We start from the raw sequence: 17,871 nt of genomic DNA, 5'->3' as shown, positions 1-17,871 counted from the left end.
TATATATATATATATATATATATATATATATATACAATGATTCGTGAAAATTGAGAAAGAAAAATATTTTTGTATAAAATAAAAAAAAATGCTCATGTTTTATTTTATGTATGTATTTGAGAGTAAAATTAAGAGTAAAAATTATTCTCAAGAATTATTTTCCGCTAATGAATAACGAAATATTGAGAAATGAAAATTTCTATCATTGCAAATATAGTATTACACTCGCGAAAAATACTTTTGAAACTTTTTCAATATAATTAACAAATTACTTCAGCTCTTAAATAATTCATTTGAATAATACAACGTAATATGAGATATCAAACTATGCAAAACATGATTAATTAATTAATTTGCTTCGCAAGCATTAACCGCGAATGAATTCCGATAATCGAGTAATAAGCATCACTTTACGCCTGATTATTGCGCAATCGCGATCTGGTGCAAGGTGGGCTTACTTGTTAACTCGGAGAGCATGAATGGACGCCAGAAAACGATATTATCGGTGGACCACGATCGTCGTTCAGAAATAAACGCGTTTACGTAATCCCGCGATGTTTCGATTAAAATGCGGCTATCTTGTTATACAGCCCCTGACGTAACAACATCGCAGTACCATCTTGTACCTTGCAATATTTTTCGATGCTATCGATATTAATATTTCAACAAATCAATAGTAAATCAATTTGTATGTTGGTTCATATAAGGACAAAAAAAAAAAATCATGAATTCGATTTGTAATGGGACTAACTTTTTTGATACAGATTTTTCTTATGATTATGAATCTGTTAATTGTTAATTTTATTTTTAAAAAACGTGTTTCTGTTTGAATAATTAAAGTTAAAAGTATACTCGTCAAATATAGTTAATAAGTAATTTCAATTTAATTTATGATAGATACGTGTATGTATAAAAAATAATGATAGAACATTAGATTTTTTATAAAGGAGAGAAAAAAAAATGGAAATGCATAGAGGAATAATGTGGGTTATAACTGGATTTCTCTAAGATAAGAGTTATCGTATGCAGCCAACGCATGGATAACTATTGCATTCGAGTTAACCTCAAAATAATTTTTCTTTTAAAGAAATTAAAAAATTCTGAATAATTTCATTATTATATTAGTAGAAATTAATATTCAACCAAATATTAAACCATATTTACAATCTTCGGCATTATCTTATTCAATTTTTTATTGCATGAAATGTAAATATTTGATATATTTAATAAATTACTTTATGTAGGTCAAAAAGTACTTAACTAGAGCAAAACTGAATAGTCGGTTTACATTATATACTTATTGATATATATATATTTATATATTTAATTTTGCTTTATATTCTCATAAATGAATAAATAAATAAATAAATAAAAATTTTAACAACTTCAACCAATAGTAATTACAAATTTATTACGGAAAAATTACGGTGAAATTACACTAGAATAAACGATCGGTAGAATTATGGGAAATTCCTATTACGCTTCGCATGTCTAACCAACACCATAGTTAACTTCTCCTTTAAAACCGGCATATAAGAAAGAAGACGCGTGACTAGAAAGAAACGATTGCAAAATATTGAACAGGTGGCACTTGTGACAGCAAGATGGCGGTGTAGTAGGCGCGAGGAAAAATAATTTCGAGTGCAATATACATACATCGTAGGCTGGAATATTCTCCTTGTCCCGCATCGCGGGTGAACTGTTTTTTGTCGTTATCAGAGACATTTTTTTCAAAATCGCTTGTTTTCCAACTATTTTCCTCCTACGAACACGTTCTTGTCCAAGACGTGTTTGCGTGTCGCCTTCTCGATCACCGCGTGTTCATGGATACTTGCATTTCTTGTCGTTTTTCTTCTATGATGAATCACAATAATTATTTTATCACTGTATCCTTGTTAACGAAATCACTTTATAATCGTTTCTTTTTACTTTTAAAGTTCGTTTCGAAACACAAGTTGCGTTTATATGACTTTGACTTTTGTTCTAGGCAACGATCGCATGATTCCTAGTTAATAAACAGATATAAATTGGAAAATTTGATTTAATGATTTATGATCAGAGTTTATTCGATTGTCGATTTCACTATCTTCCTGAGACAGAGAGATTTTTACTAATATTTATTGAGCACGAGACAAAGACACGAGTGACAAGTAAATACCTGTTCGAAACATTTATATGGTGCTCTGAACGTGTATAAATTAGCCATGTCAACTGGCGTGCGTGACAATGATTTTGAATGTTATAAACGCACGAATGTTGTTCAAATCACCTTCAACGCTTGAGACGACGCAGTGTGAAGAATTGCCAATGTATTTGTAATTTTCGTGACTGATGAATAATTTAATTTTTTTTAATTTTTATTATTATAAAAGATTTATATAACTTTATAAAATAATTATATAACTGTCATCATTTTATGATATAGTGAGCACAGTATGTAATATACACAGCATAATTGAATACATACTGGACAACTAGATATTTGGAACCGAAGTTTGGCAATTATCTTCCTTAGAAGATAATGGTTCGACCTAAGTTCGAAGTTTATTTACGTTTTTTACCGAATATAAAAAAAGGACAGCGAGTGAAAGAGAAAGAAGCCCAAGAAATCGAAGCGTTCAAAAAACATCGATGAAAAGATATTAATGTAATAGTAAAATTTTTCTATTTTTAATTTTTCTTTAATAAAACGTTTCCAAATATATTTTTAAAGTTTCTTTAAATAAAATAAGATCAAATATGATATAATTTGAATTACTTATTTATTTTATGATTAAAAATTTTAATATTATTATTACTTTTTAAATAGACAAATATGATTCAAATTATATATTGTTTTATTTTATTTTAATCAAAAAAACTGTATAAATATTTAGGAAAAAAATTTCATTAAAAAAAGATTAAAAATAAAAAATTTTTACTTTTGTTTTATAATTGATCTTGCATCGAACTAATATGATCAAAAAGTACTTCCATTTAGCAATGAGAAAAAGCTTTCGAAAATATATAGAAAATCAACTTTATAATTATAAAATATTTATTGTAATAATTTTTCTTCGACTTTTTTTTATCAAAGAAATAGCTTAAAATGAGAGAATTTTAATCGGATATTTTGTTAAATAATTCTATGAAATATATTAATAACACAAATTCTCATGTAATTTCTATACTATAAAGAATATTCTATTTCAAAGTCTTATTAATATACTGTTGTTTCTCGATATATATTTTTTCATGTATTTTATAAAGTTATTTTAAAAGATAAAAGAATATTTCATGAATATTTATAATAAATGTATTTTTTTAATATCATAGGAATAATTCGCAAAAATTATATCGAAATACATTTCCAAGTTAAAATATATGTATCAACTTTATATAAAAATATGGTTATTGAATTAGATAATTCATTGCTTGCAAGAATTTTGCCACAGGTCAAAACATTTCATTTTTTAAAATGATATTCAAGTGTCCCATATATAATACTTATGTTTGTCACTTAATTAATGTATATTATCTACAAATTGAATATATCTCAATATTATTATATTGAGATATATATTTTTTCTTTCTGATTTATAATGATTAAATAATTACATAATGATAAATAATAGTAATTTTCTTATTAATATTTTTTGTTCAAAAGTAATTTAATTTTCCAATAAAAAATTTGTTCTATTCAAGGACAAACAAAATAATATTTACGATTGATTGTAACTAATTGCAAATTTTATCAATTTTAATAAATTATTACACATACACAAATCTATTAACTAGAAATTAATCTATATAATTATATATATAATTTATTTAAAAATTATTCATATTTAACACAAGAAGAATTGGAATTAAACGGTAAATGCAATATAAAAAATGTTTATCTCGAATTTTATGTATCTAGATTAGCAATCCATCACACTGTGCATATATGAAGAATCATTTACCAACAACTGAACGAATCATTCGTTCTTTTCTCGTGATTTTATATTTTTTTCTCAATAAACCAAACAAAACAGTTTCACATATTCACAATATTAATTTCAATACCACTCGAAAATACCACTGTGTGTAACCATTTGAACCAAAAATCGAACTAATGTAGCGTTCGAAAGGATTTGGTCAGTTACATAATGGGTCAATTTAATCGACGATAATTACTCACACCGATAATCGCGTGATAACTAATAAGTCGATCAGAGAGGAAAAAAGAAAACAGAAAAAATGAAAGAAGAGCAACGGAGGACGTTCGACTCCGAACTGAGGTGTTCTCCAGTTTGCTCCTCCGGCCACGATCACGTTATCCCCACTACTGAACTCTTGAGTATAATATATACCTGCCACTTGCCAGACTTTTATTGCTGATGCCCATTCGATTCCCTCTCTTTTCCTGCGTTTCCTCTTGTTTTCAACTTTTTTTTATCAATTTCGTCCCATATTTGTAGCTGATCATATATACTTTTAACTAATAAAAAAAAAAAAAAATTCGAATACTTTTGAATCATCGATGAACTCACTTCGTCTACGCTATGTTCATTTTTATGATAATTAATTAAAATTTGGATGATTCATATATGCACAGTGGATGTAATTCTTCTAAGATATTTATTAATTAAAAAACAAACATCAAAAATTTGAAAAAAATATTTGTATTGTATAATTATTTTAATATTTTTCGTTCGATTTGAATGTATCGATGAAAACATCAAATATGACGAAATGAATTGTCAAATAAAGATAATCTCAAAAGAAAAAAAAAAAAAAACAATCTTAGAAAGATTGAAAGAAGAAACGATTTTCGAATTTTAGTCGACACGATTGTTTTAATTTTTTGAAATTTCTAAAAATCGAATATTTAGTTTATCGCGAAAAAAAGAGAAAGAATTGAAAATTTTATGACTCCTTCATGCTATTCTTACAGAAGATATTTTCATAGAAAATGTAGAAATGTAATATCTATTATATATCTATTATATAAATTTTTTTAAAATATCATTAGCATTATAAATAGATAATAAGTATTACATAGAGAAAGTGTGGAATAAATTTGAGAGTATACATAAGATAATAAAATGTTTTGTAATAAACGTATATTTTATGAAAGTCATAAAAGTATTTGAATAATTAACTGTTTTTATATGATTGAACTAATATTCAATAAATTCACCTTAAATATTAACTAATTCTTTTTCTGGATTAATTTTTCAAATATTTTTGTAATATTCATGAAATATATTTATAATAAATATTTTATAATTTTTAATATAGTTCCTTAATATATTTTGGAATGTTTACTTATATTTATTATACTTATAATTCTTATGTTTACATATAACAATTATTAATTTATAATTATGCCTAAACTATTAATGATATTGTCTATAGAATATATTATTATATTTTGTATAAGTTTTATTTAATATAATTACTAACATGTTATTATGAAACACCATTATAAATCTTGCACATTCTAATATCCTTCGTCCTTCATCATTTCTCTTTCTCTCTCTTGCTGATTTTCTGATCTCTTACTCATCATTATCTACCAATCATGCAGTTCTTTTCAAAACATTCAATTCAACAAGCTCCCGGATTCGTGCATTCACACGCGCATCCTCGCACGCGCCTGCTTCGTATTCGACACGTAATTTGATACCACAATACAATAGAAGTTGAATAACTGCACGAGGCCTTAAAGAAAAACAAAGGCAAAGAAACATCATACATGGTAAAACTATAATATATTTATTTTGACAATCTTGTTTTTTTTTATTTATTGTTCCTTTTTATGTTTGCTAAAAAATAAAAAGTTTAAATTATAATTAATTCGCGTTACATTTATTGAAATTAAAAATTGATTTGAATTTAAACAATTATTTTAAATTCTGATTTTTGCGCAATTATCCAATTTTTAATGTATATTAAAAAAAAATTGAATAATAAATTTTGAAAATATATATTCATATGTCTAGATCTATTTTCTATAATAAACATTTAAATACTAATGAATCGTGATTTTTATTTAGATTATTACTATAATAACTTCCTTCTTATGAAGAATGTTCTCGAACAATCGTGTTAATATGAAGAATGTTATGTGGGCACTCGTTAAAAACAATGAATACAAAATTTCCACCCATATTTGTGAAAGGATTTCAATTTCTTACTGAAACTATTTCTCTTATTCAAGATCCATTGACAACATTTAATAAAAATAAATTTTTTTAGAGCCTGCACATAAAAATCAACACTACGTTATTCTTAACATTGCATTATAAGACTTCGATATTACAAAAGATGAATATAGCATAAAAACACATTAAAATTAAAATGATTCACAAACTCGAATTTGATTATATTTAAGAATTGTAGACTATGGATTTGAAGAAAAAAAGTAAAACTCCGAAAGCGAGATTATGGGTTCAGATTGAAACGGTCTATGCAACCGAAGGATCGCGAGAACCGGAACGGTGAATATATATGAAAATCTACTCGCGACGGTTAAAAGCGAATCTAATTTTTTCGTTTCTGATGTTGAATGTAGAGGGCTACGTACTAAGCATAAGCGACGTCTCGCGTCAATCTTTGGAAATAGAACAATCGAACTGCATATGTAACTTATCATCGATTGAAATCATTTAGATACAATCTTAGGAAACTTGATAAATCGAATCTCATGGAAGAAGCGAAATTTTTGTTCTGTGGAGAGTTAGTAAGAGAAATTAATAAACATAAATGTGACATAAATGAAATAGAAATATATCATAAAAACTGTGATAATACTATTTCTTTTAAATAGTTCAATATAGAACAAGACAAGATGCGTAATGTTTATGTCATATATTAAAATGAGATATACATATTGTTCTTGTATATTATTTAGTACAGAGGACAATGAATTAACATAAATTATATGAATTATATGAATTAACATGATTATTAACAAAGTGTGAAATATAATTTGAATTTAAAAACAGGATATAAATAAATAAGAAAAATTTAACTTACGAAGATAAATTTCAACTTATAGAAATCGAGTTATTCTGAATTCGAGTTACAAAGATAGAATAACACATTTTGCAGGAACTATAAAAAACGTAAAACGAATTTTGAATTTTTAGAAAAATGTAATAGCAGTAATATGTAATATTTTATTAAAAATATTAAAACATTTTTTTAGACAAAGCAAATATAAATATAACAAATGCAAAGAACAACAGTAACTACATTAATAAAATATTGTTTTTTAAATAACTGAAATCGAAGTTTAATTGTTCTATGGGTTTCTTCAAGAAATACATATATTTCTTTTCTTTAATGAGCAATATATAAAATGAGAGAATTGTCAATATCATTATTGATAAATTTCACTAGTGAAAAGTAGAATTACGGATTGACATATAATTATATAGAAACAGCGGCAAGTTATTTAGTCATATGATGTAATCTAGTTGCTCGTCGATGCATATCGATTCGACAAACCACCAAACCTGTCGTAATTTCGTCGAAATTTACATACAATTCATCACCCATATATTGCTTCACGTGAGAAGAGTAGAAACAATTGGCGCATTTATTAATCGGTAATCGTTACCATGCGCAAAATGTGCGCATCATGTTTAAGCGTGTCATTCGATTAATGTTTTTCACTCAAATTCCATGTTTCGTGTGTCGATTAACATTTGATTGCTTACGAAATTTCATACGTATTTCCTTTATAAAAGTGACTGTATCAGAAATTTCTGCATTGAATTTATATATTATCAACGAACGTTAATATTTTATTTACAAAGAAATTGTAGTAATCGAAATTAAAAAAATATTTGTATAAAATATTATAAAAAATTAAAAATAAATAAATAATAACATCAAAGTTTATTATTTGAGTAAATGTGATAAACTCTTGAAATATGAATCACAGAGTATATGATCAAAGATGAATCACCAATAGATCAAAATTTATCTAATTTTTCTTTATCTTTATCTTTTTATTGTTAAATCAAAAATAACCTAACATGAAAATTAATTACAATAGTTGTTATTATCAATGTAAAGATTATTGTATTATTGTACAATGAGGCTTTGTAACTCATTCTTCCTTTTTTTTTTTTGTATTGTTGAATGATATAGACATATATGTATATATGTATAGAATATTCAAATGAAATTGAGGGAAATTAAAATTTTAAATTCGAAAATATAAATTTAGAGTCTGAGTGAATAAAAAATATGAAATTATTCAGAATTACTTTCATAACTCACATATATAATGAACATGAAAATATATCAAATGTAAAGATATAAAAAAAAAGAAATAAATTTTTTATGAAGATAAAATTGTATTATTTGCATCAATAGTCAAATTGTTAAGAGAAAACTGCCTTTTATCATTTTGAAAATAGAATTAATTGGAATTAAAAATCTAGATTCTTCTGACTGAAATATTCAAAAAATACTGGCAGAAATAATTCAACGATTATTTTAGTTCATTTAGTCAAAGTGCAATGCGTGACAAGTTCACCATTCGATCGGACAACGAACTCGAAGCGTGAAAAGAGAACGAACTCGTGCGACTAGAATGGAGAGGCCGAATAATTAATTCAATCACTGATCTTCGCATCCGTCGTGCAGAGGTAACGTTCCTTCCGCTTCCGCGATGGTAAATTGATTTCTGTGATATTGATTATCGACCGAGAATCGATTTTCGATTATATATTAGTTTCTTTACAATCGAAAATTTTCATTAAATTGATTAAACTAACAGAAGGAATTATTTAATTATACATACATTTTAATAAGATATATGGTAATTTATTAATTAAGTTTCTTCTTGAGATTTTTGAAGAGAAATGATATTGAAATATTATTCTACTTATATAGTAAGGAATAAAAATATCATGTGTTTTTAAAATATATATGTATTAATATATTTTTATTTTATTATGTGATTAATAATTAATATTGTGATAAATAATTTTTATTTAAATAAATTTAATTAAATAAATAAAATAGCAAATTTTATGTAAGAAATTATAGTAAAATTATCTATTGATAACTTGTAATTATTATTATGTTATTTGTATAAGCGAGTTAAATGAAATTTAATTTAAAAAATAATTATTTATTTGTATATTAAATATAATAAAGTTAGTTTTCTTTTTTCATTTGAAAAAATAAAAATAATAAAGTATGAAATGATTTATTTCAAATTATTATTTGTCATTTTATTTTAAATAAAATAATAATAAATCTGACATTAATCATATAATTAACAAAAGAAACAAAAATATTAAAAAAATTATAAAAAAATTAAATAATAAAAAAAAATAAATAATATTAAAAAAATATTAAAAATATATGTTTATGTATATATATTATAATCAATATGTCGTTTGTTTATTAAATTTCGTTTAACAAATTATTTACTTATTCTCACACTAGAAACTTATTCTTCTTAATTTCTATATAATAATTACAATTTTATACGTATATAAAATCATAATTCATTATCGAAAATTCATCATATCAAATAATAAAAATTTTGTATTTGAATTAAAATTTAGATAAATATTTCTATCATTAAAAAAAAAAAATAACGAATAAAATAAAATGACAAAATAAATAATTTTTTGTAAATCTTTATGTAAAAAAAATTAAAAATATACCAAATATCAATATATCAATTATAGAAAATCTTTCAAATTTTAATAATAAATATCATATTCGTATCATTCATATTTTCATCTTTCATGATTCATTGTTTCAGATTCTAAATGAAAAACCATTTTGAATTAATGAAATGAGATGTTGATGAATGCAATGCATATTCTGAAATGCAATGTTTCTCAATCTTCTTATCGCGTGACTTAATATACTTATTTGTAGTATATTGTGTACAATATATTATATCATATATGTACATATATACTATATATTATATATATACGATTATATATAAGATTGAATCGAAACTTAATTAATTTCGATTCTATTTCAATTTCGATTTATGAATTAAGATTACCAGATATGTTTCGTTTCAATTGTTTCAAATAATTTGGAAAAAAACCGAGCGATTCTAATATTTCGAATGTTTCAATTATTTCAAGCAGTTGGTTATATAACTATCTTTCTAGAACTAGATTTCAGTTTTTGAGTATAAAGCAATTCTCATAATATTTATTTCTTTAAATAATCGACACATTCCCATTTCATATTCCAATTTTGCGATAATTAACAGTATTCTACTTGTGCTTCTGAGATGAAATGTGCTTTGAAATCACGAATATTAAATACTTATTTAAAAAGTATCGAAATAAATTATTAATCTTTTCGGTACAGCATTTGCTTGCTGTATATACTGCAAATTAAAATCGACGTTGATCGTGTGTATTCGGTAGTTGTCGTCCAACATCGACGATCAATCGTGTGTATTCGGTAGTTGTCGTCTAACATCGACAATCAATCGTGTATATTCGATAACCATCGACTAAAATCGACGATCGGTCATACGTATTTATTTAGGAATTGACTAAAATCAAGATTGACTTGTATATTTATTTCTTAATTGAAATTAATAATCGTATCGTTATTAATTTAAATTAATAGTTTAATAAAATAAAAATTACTGTAAAATGAACTTTTAGATTTAATTTTATAAGTATAATAATATCGAATACGATTATTGAATATAGTTTCGAATATAGTTTTCGAATATATTGAATATAGTTAAGCAAGTTCGATTGTATAACTAAAAAGATAGATTTCTAAAAATTGGTGAAAAATGTTTTTTTCTCTTCGATGAGTTTCAATCTTGATTTTATGACAATTATTCTATTGTATTTTGTTAATTACATTACAAATTTAATACGATCCAATATTATTGAAAATAAGTTGAGAAACGCTGTTTAAAGCATGACATGTTTAGCAACTGTTGTCAGTGGCCTCGGAAAAGCTTTTAGGCTTTATTACATCGGAGGTTAATGGCTAATAAAGGACACACCTTTGTTCGCTATCAACCCTTTCACGCTCTTTCTTTTTTATTCTTTTTCCTACGAGCTTTTATTACTTGTCTGAAATCGGTATTAATAAAATTGCTTGTTATCACGCGAGCTATTTTTTTTTCGCTCTTATATTTGATTTTTCGAATTCGATCGCTATATTTCACGATCTTGTAATAATGATACCGAAGATTTATTTTATTAATTCGAATTGCAATAAAAGAAAATTTATTTTAGATTAAAAAAGATTCAATTGTTTAATTGAAGATGAATTTCCTCAAATTGCAATAAAAAATATCGTTCGTTCGATGGAATAATAATAAAATATAAAATATATTTTTTATGGAAAATGTTTTCATTTCATTTCAGATAATATAAAAGCATCATAAGCATTAAAATTCCATTTAGAGTTCGAAATTTTTTGCTAGAATTACTTATAGAATTCTACCTTTAAGATAATATATGTTATTAATGTTATTAATATAATTATTAATATAATAATAATGTTATTAATATAATTTTTTTATAAATAAATAGAAATCACGTAATTATACAATATTTGCTTTTAACGACATTATATTTGATAATCAAAGCTTTATTATCTTATTAGATATCTAGTACTATATTCGGTATAAACTAAATAATAAAAATACGCAATAAAAAATATATACACGTATATTTAATATATGTTACAATTCATATGTTTTTTAAAAACAGATATGTGTTAACTTTCAAGCTAAAAATAGTGTAAAAATAATTCGCAATAAGATAGATCTGAACGTATCTAATTTCTTTTTTTTTTTTTTTTGTCTAATCGCATTATCGTCGATTGCTAAATCGGGTAAAGAATGATCCAGCCGTCAAATCGAGTTAAAATACATGGATACATATATGTCAAAATACAATAGTGCTTTTAATGTGTATTGTTATTCCTGGAAATAATAGATTTGAGTTTTCAAAGCATGCAATATATTTTTAGAAATTTAAAATTACATAAATAATTTTTTCTTCTTTTTTTTCTCTCTCTCTCTTATTTTTCACCAATCAGTAAATTTGAAGTTTTATTTAAAAACTTTATTTCTAATAACCTTGAAAAAAATCACGTTTGAATTTTCAAATAAAAATCTACATTTTTTTATTGCGTATTTTTACGATTATTAAAATATTTTTAATACGTGTATTATTATTTATACACTTGTATTTTGTATAAGGCAATTTCAAAACATGATTTTCAAATTTGACACAACGTCAGCATTATTGTAATTTATGCAAATAAAATATCTAATAGAAATATAAGAATAAAAAATATAGATTCACATTTAAAAATTTAATATTTTGTTGTCTATACTTTCTATTAACATTAATTTATTCTACTATACACAATTTATATTTATAATACTATCATGAATTAAATATTCTTGAAAAATCTGAAATGAAAATTATATATAATTTAGCAATACTAAATTAATTGTCACATTTTAAATTAATTGTCATTACATTCGAATTATCTGCTTCTGGAATTGAAATTCTAATTTTTAAAGCCGCTAACAATTCTCAGAACATTTATATCTCCGAATAATTGATTTTCAGCTTTGATGCAACAATTAACCGAACATTGTTATATTTTCTTTTCGAAAAATAAAATTCCAATCGATACGTTTCGATGCTAAAATAAATAATTTTTCAGAAATTGGACTTGATCAGTTTAATTTCTTAAGAGAGAATGGCTCGATTAAAGTTTGTCGACCTACGGGTCAAAGATTCGTATCAGTTACATTGATGTTGCACTTGTTCTGCATCTCGAATAAATTTCTCGAGGTCTCGGTCAGCCGGAGGAAAACCAGTTCCGAATTCGAGATTCAAGTTACGATTTTTGGGCAGAAGATTACTTTAAACCGCATAATTATTTGAAAGTCAATGGCAACGTGAAAGTATTGCGATACAAAAAAAACTGATTGCGCAAATTTAATTTAATTTTTGCGACCATATTCGATAATTTTTCAACACTATTCTTCTTCTGATTTCGATAATTTTATGGTAATAAAATATCTAAACTTGAAATAATTGTAAATATCAATAATGAATATGTCAATAATAATTAGATTACGAATGTTTATGTAGATTGAAATTTTTGTAGAATGAATAAAATTTAAATTTGTTTTTGAATATAATGATGTAATTTAAATAATTTATATCTATTTTTATTACATTGTGCATTTTTTTACATTTTTATATAATTTCAAATTTTTCATAAATACATGAAAATGCATTCAATCTAATTAATAATTTAATAATTTAAGTGGATTCGAATAATATATAATGAATATATTAAAATATAATAAAAATAAAAATATAATAAATAATAATAATCTATAATTATCATAATTTCATAAATAATTTAAATCTTCAGAATTTTACAATCTAAAAGAAAAAACGATAATGAAAAAAATTATTAAACAAATTCTTTTCCCTTTCATAGTTATGATATCAAAAAATATGTACATTTACAAAAATAATTACAAGTAAAATGTTTATTTCAATGTTATTTTAAATTTCAATAAATTAATATATGAATTTTGATTATTTTAATTTATCAACAAGAATTTATAATTTTAAATAATTTTAAATATATTTTCCGTCAAAATGCAAACAATTCAAATTTTAACCCAATTTCTAGAACCATCAATAATATGAAAGCCATGTTGCTACGAAATATTCTCGAGGACAGAGAAGTAGAACTGATAATTCTCAACCGCCCACCCACGCGTTCATTTACACACAATTGTGATTTTGGAGCTCGGGTGGGCGTACAACATTTTCAACGTTTGCGATTTAAAGGACAGTACTTTCGAAAGCTAGATTCATGAAGTTTGAATTTTATTTTTTCATCTTTTTTTAATTACTTGAAATAAGATTGAATTTTTCAGAATAATCTTAAATTCTTTTTACTTTCAAATATTAAATATTACATATTTCAATTTCATAATTATTAAAAATATATTTTTCCATAAAAACATAAATTCTTCGATGTTTTTTTTTTATTTTTATAATCTATAAAAAAATAATTAACATTTTTTTAGAAATTAATACTTATTAATTATTAAATCAAATAAACCATATTAACAAATTTTAATTATGTTTTTTGATATAATTGAAAGAAAAATGAGTATATCTAATATGTAATATACAAAATACATTACATAAATTTAAGTTAGGTTATCTTATTTTATAACATTAAACGCATATATGATAATATAAAAAAAAATTTAATTATTTTTTGTTTTAAATAAAATATAAAATATAAACATAATAAAAATATATGTTTTAATTTAAATATTTTATAAATTCAATCGTATTCATCATTATCATCAATTTCAATTTTGATTGATGTCTATATATGTATAGTACACGATTCAATTGATAGAGAGCGCCTAAAGTCATAATCATTCCGAATACTGTTCACAAGATAAAGAAGATTGTCCATTTATCGGCGACCACTTGTTCGAACGATTACTATTTATAGAATAGAAACTAATAACTCTCGTCAATCGCAGAAAGTTTCAAATTGAAAATTTCAAAAATAAATAACTATCATTTCCTTATGTATAATATTCTTATCATTTAAAAATATTGATCGTGATATCACTATCAGAAAAATTATTGACAATAACTCTTTCTTTCTTTTTATCTATCATTCCCTATCAAGAAAGAAATTCGTCATAGTAGCACATAGAGGCGAGACAAAAAAAATCATTAGACGTTACAGAGAGAATAAGAACTGATGTAACAAAAGCAACGTGTGCAAGTATGTAATCCGATCCACGAGTAGGAAGAGGTTGGCCGAGAGGGAAAGTGGCGTGGAAGCGAACGGTGAATTTTCCACAAAGAATGACGAGACCTCGAGAAGCGACCGAACGCGGAATGCGGGCTACAAGTGCAACGCGCGCGCATGGCACTGCATAGCTGCGCACTGCAGCGCACACACAATGCGCAACGCCCACGTTTGCGCATACCTAAAATACATATATACGCGAAAGTATTCGAATGCTTGCTATAGAGATATTAAACAATGAAAATACATGTGTTAAATTCAAGTTTCGAAGATAATGTTATAATAATTGTAAGATAGATACATGTATATAACATAAATCTTAACATTCCATTATAAAATCTAGAGATTAATTCTATTAATTCTATTATTTATTATTTGAAGTAAATAGAAGATTATTAAAATATGCCATACTATAAACATATCAATTTCATGCGAAAATTAATTGAAAATATGAACATGAATAATAATCAAATAAGTATAAATATAATATTTTTATGATTTCCTTATGTCTATATATATTTGCAGTAAATATTTCATGATTCTTGTATGTATGTATTATCTGATTCACTTGAAATTTTTATATCAAGATATTATCTTCATATCTTATATCTTACAAGAATTATCTTTTAAATCTAATATATATATTTTTATTGTTTTATATTTCAGTAGCAATATTCGAATACTTTTGCGCGCATGCGCGTGTGTGTATCTGTGCAAATATAGAAACCGGTTGATCAAAATTGAACCGCAGCAAACCGACTCGAGTCGAGTTTTCGAAAAAAGGAGAATCGCAATGACGTCAATCTGAGACTGTTGTATCGACAGGGATGCATAATGTGCATCCGGCACGTATCGAGAAATCGTCACAACTGGACTGCGTCTATTGTCTTCGATGGTTCAACCGAATACCGGCATGCTTTAGAATGGAGTCGCTCGTGTCGTCACGTGCTTTTTTCAAGAGTTCCTTCTTTGACATTTGCACAATATATAACTAGAAAACAGCAATTCAAATATTTTTGAACTTTCGACTTTCAAAAAATATCTTTCTTTGAAATATATATTGAAAACAGCAAAGCTTTGAAATTCATAAATACTAATGTATTATTTGAAACATTTTTTTTCGATATAATTGAAAAGTAAAAGTCAAAATAATAGCTAAGAATATTCTATATTAAAATATATAAAAAAAAAAAATTTATATCACTGAATATGCGACATAAATTCTTTTCTTCTATTCTTTTATGTAAAAGAGCTTCATTATAACTCTTAAATTCTTAAACTTCTTAAATAGAAAAAATATTTCAAGTAAATATTATTAGATACGATGTCAGCCATTTAAGTAACAAAAAATTAGTTTAAAGAAAATGAAAAAAAATTTTTTAATTTCAAAATATATATTAAAAATTTATTACATCCTATATCAATGATTGTTAATTTAAAAAAGCATGTTGATATTTATAATAGTTTTAAACAAAATCTTGTAATACATTACAAGATATTAGTTTTATTAAATATTAATTATCCGTATTAAATTTCTTAATTAATTATATTTAAATTTTTAAAAAATTAAATTCTAGAATTAAAAAGAGAGATCACGTATTATAATATTTATGCAATGATATGAATATTTATGAATTCTTACAAATTATATATTGATAACCGCTATTCATTAAATTTATACCAATTTTTAATTGAATCGTTATTACGATCATAAAATTTAATTGGCAGTTTTATGAATCACAAAAAAAATCCAACTTTGTAGATTTAGAAAGATCAAACACAAACGGCAAACGAAGCAAACGCACGTTAGGCATGCTGGCTAGTCAAAGAAAACTTTAATGTAACATGATTGAAATCAATTACTACACGGATCTATTAAAGAAATAGCAGAATTTCTTATTATTCACACAAAAAAAAACAGAAGAATGAAAACAAAAAAAACGATCATCCTTACGACAAATTAAAAATTATTTATAAAAAAATAAACGCGGTAACTAAATAAAAAAAAACTTATCCTCGTTATTGTGTATTTGTTTTTATAAAGGAACAATTAAGAATAACCAGATTGTTGATCATGGAAAATATTCATCATATTATAACTATGTTTAAATGTATATATTTTTATCATATGTTGCAATAATTAACTACAATCTTAACATATATTACAATAATTAATAATAAAAAGTTAAATTATATTATATATTAAACTGTAGACAAAACCTATTTGAATGAATGAATGAATTTTTCTTTTCTTTTATTAGAAACATTGTAACAATATGTTTTATTAAACTATTTTATAATGTTTTTTATTGATACTTTAAAATTGACGTTTGGTTTATGATAGTTTTAGTAGATACTTATTCATAGCTATCTTCATAAATAAAATAAGATGTCTTATCTAGAGATAATTATCTTTTAAGAAAGTAATGAATGAAAATCAAATTAAAAAAAAAATTTCAAGAATCATTGAAATATTACATATATGTATGTATATTATATGTGAAATATCTTGAATTATCATGTCAATAATCTTTGAAAACACTATTTTTAATCTGATATTAATTCATTATTCTTTCAATAGATCGCGAGATTAAATATATTATTTTATTTACGACGATAAGAAAGAAGAAATGTTCACTATATCACTACATGCAACCATAAATGATATAATCATAAAATTATAATAGTGAATTATCGATACAATTATTATATTTTCATTCTTTACTGAAAATGAAATATAATAAATTTAACTGAAATAAGAATCGATGTTCGACTCTTTCTCCCGATACAATGTGTAAAAAACATAAACCGAAGTTTTAGAAAGTGGTGGGGATAATTCTGCGCCTGCGCATATCGAGATACAATAGTAAAGAACACTATGAATTATATAGCTCAATGTAAAAAAGCGGTTCTGCGGTTTCTCGCATGAAAACAAAACAAAATTCTATGAATTTTTCGTTCACGATAAGTATAAAAAATAATGATTTCTTTCAAATGTATTTTTCTCATAATCATTTATATATAATACAATACAATACAATATAA

General features: G+C 24.3%; 1 protein-coding gene across 3 annotated transcripts in view; it reads right to left on the bottom strand.

Moving 5' to 3' along the window:
* Positions 1–17,871, bottom strand: part of LOC102677296 (mitogen-activated protein kinase-binding protein 1) — a 150,587-nt gene that overhangs the window by 68,304 nt on the left and 64,412 nt on the right. The window lies entirely within an intron of this gene.

The sequence above is a fragment of the Apis dorsata genome, unplaced genomic scaffold (genome assembly GCF_000469605.1).
Source record: "Apis dorsata unplaced genomic scaffold, Apis dorsata 1.3 scaffold_207, whole genome shotgun sequence".
Taxonomy (NCBI): Eukaryota; Metazoa; Arthropoda; class Insecta; order Hymenoptera; family Apidae; genus Apis; species Apis dorsata.
This window is presented reverse-complemented; position numbering and strand designations above follow the sequence as displayed.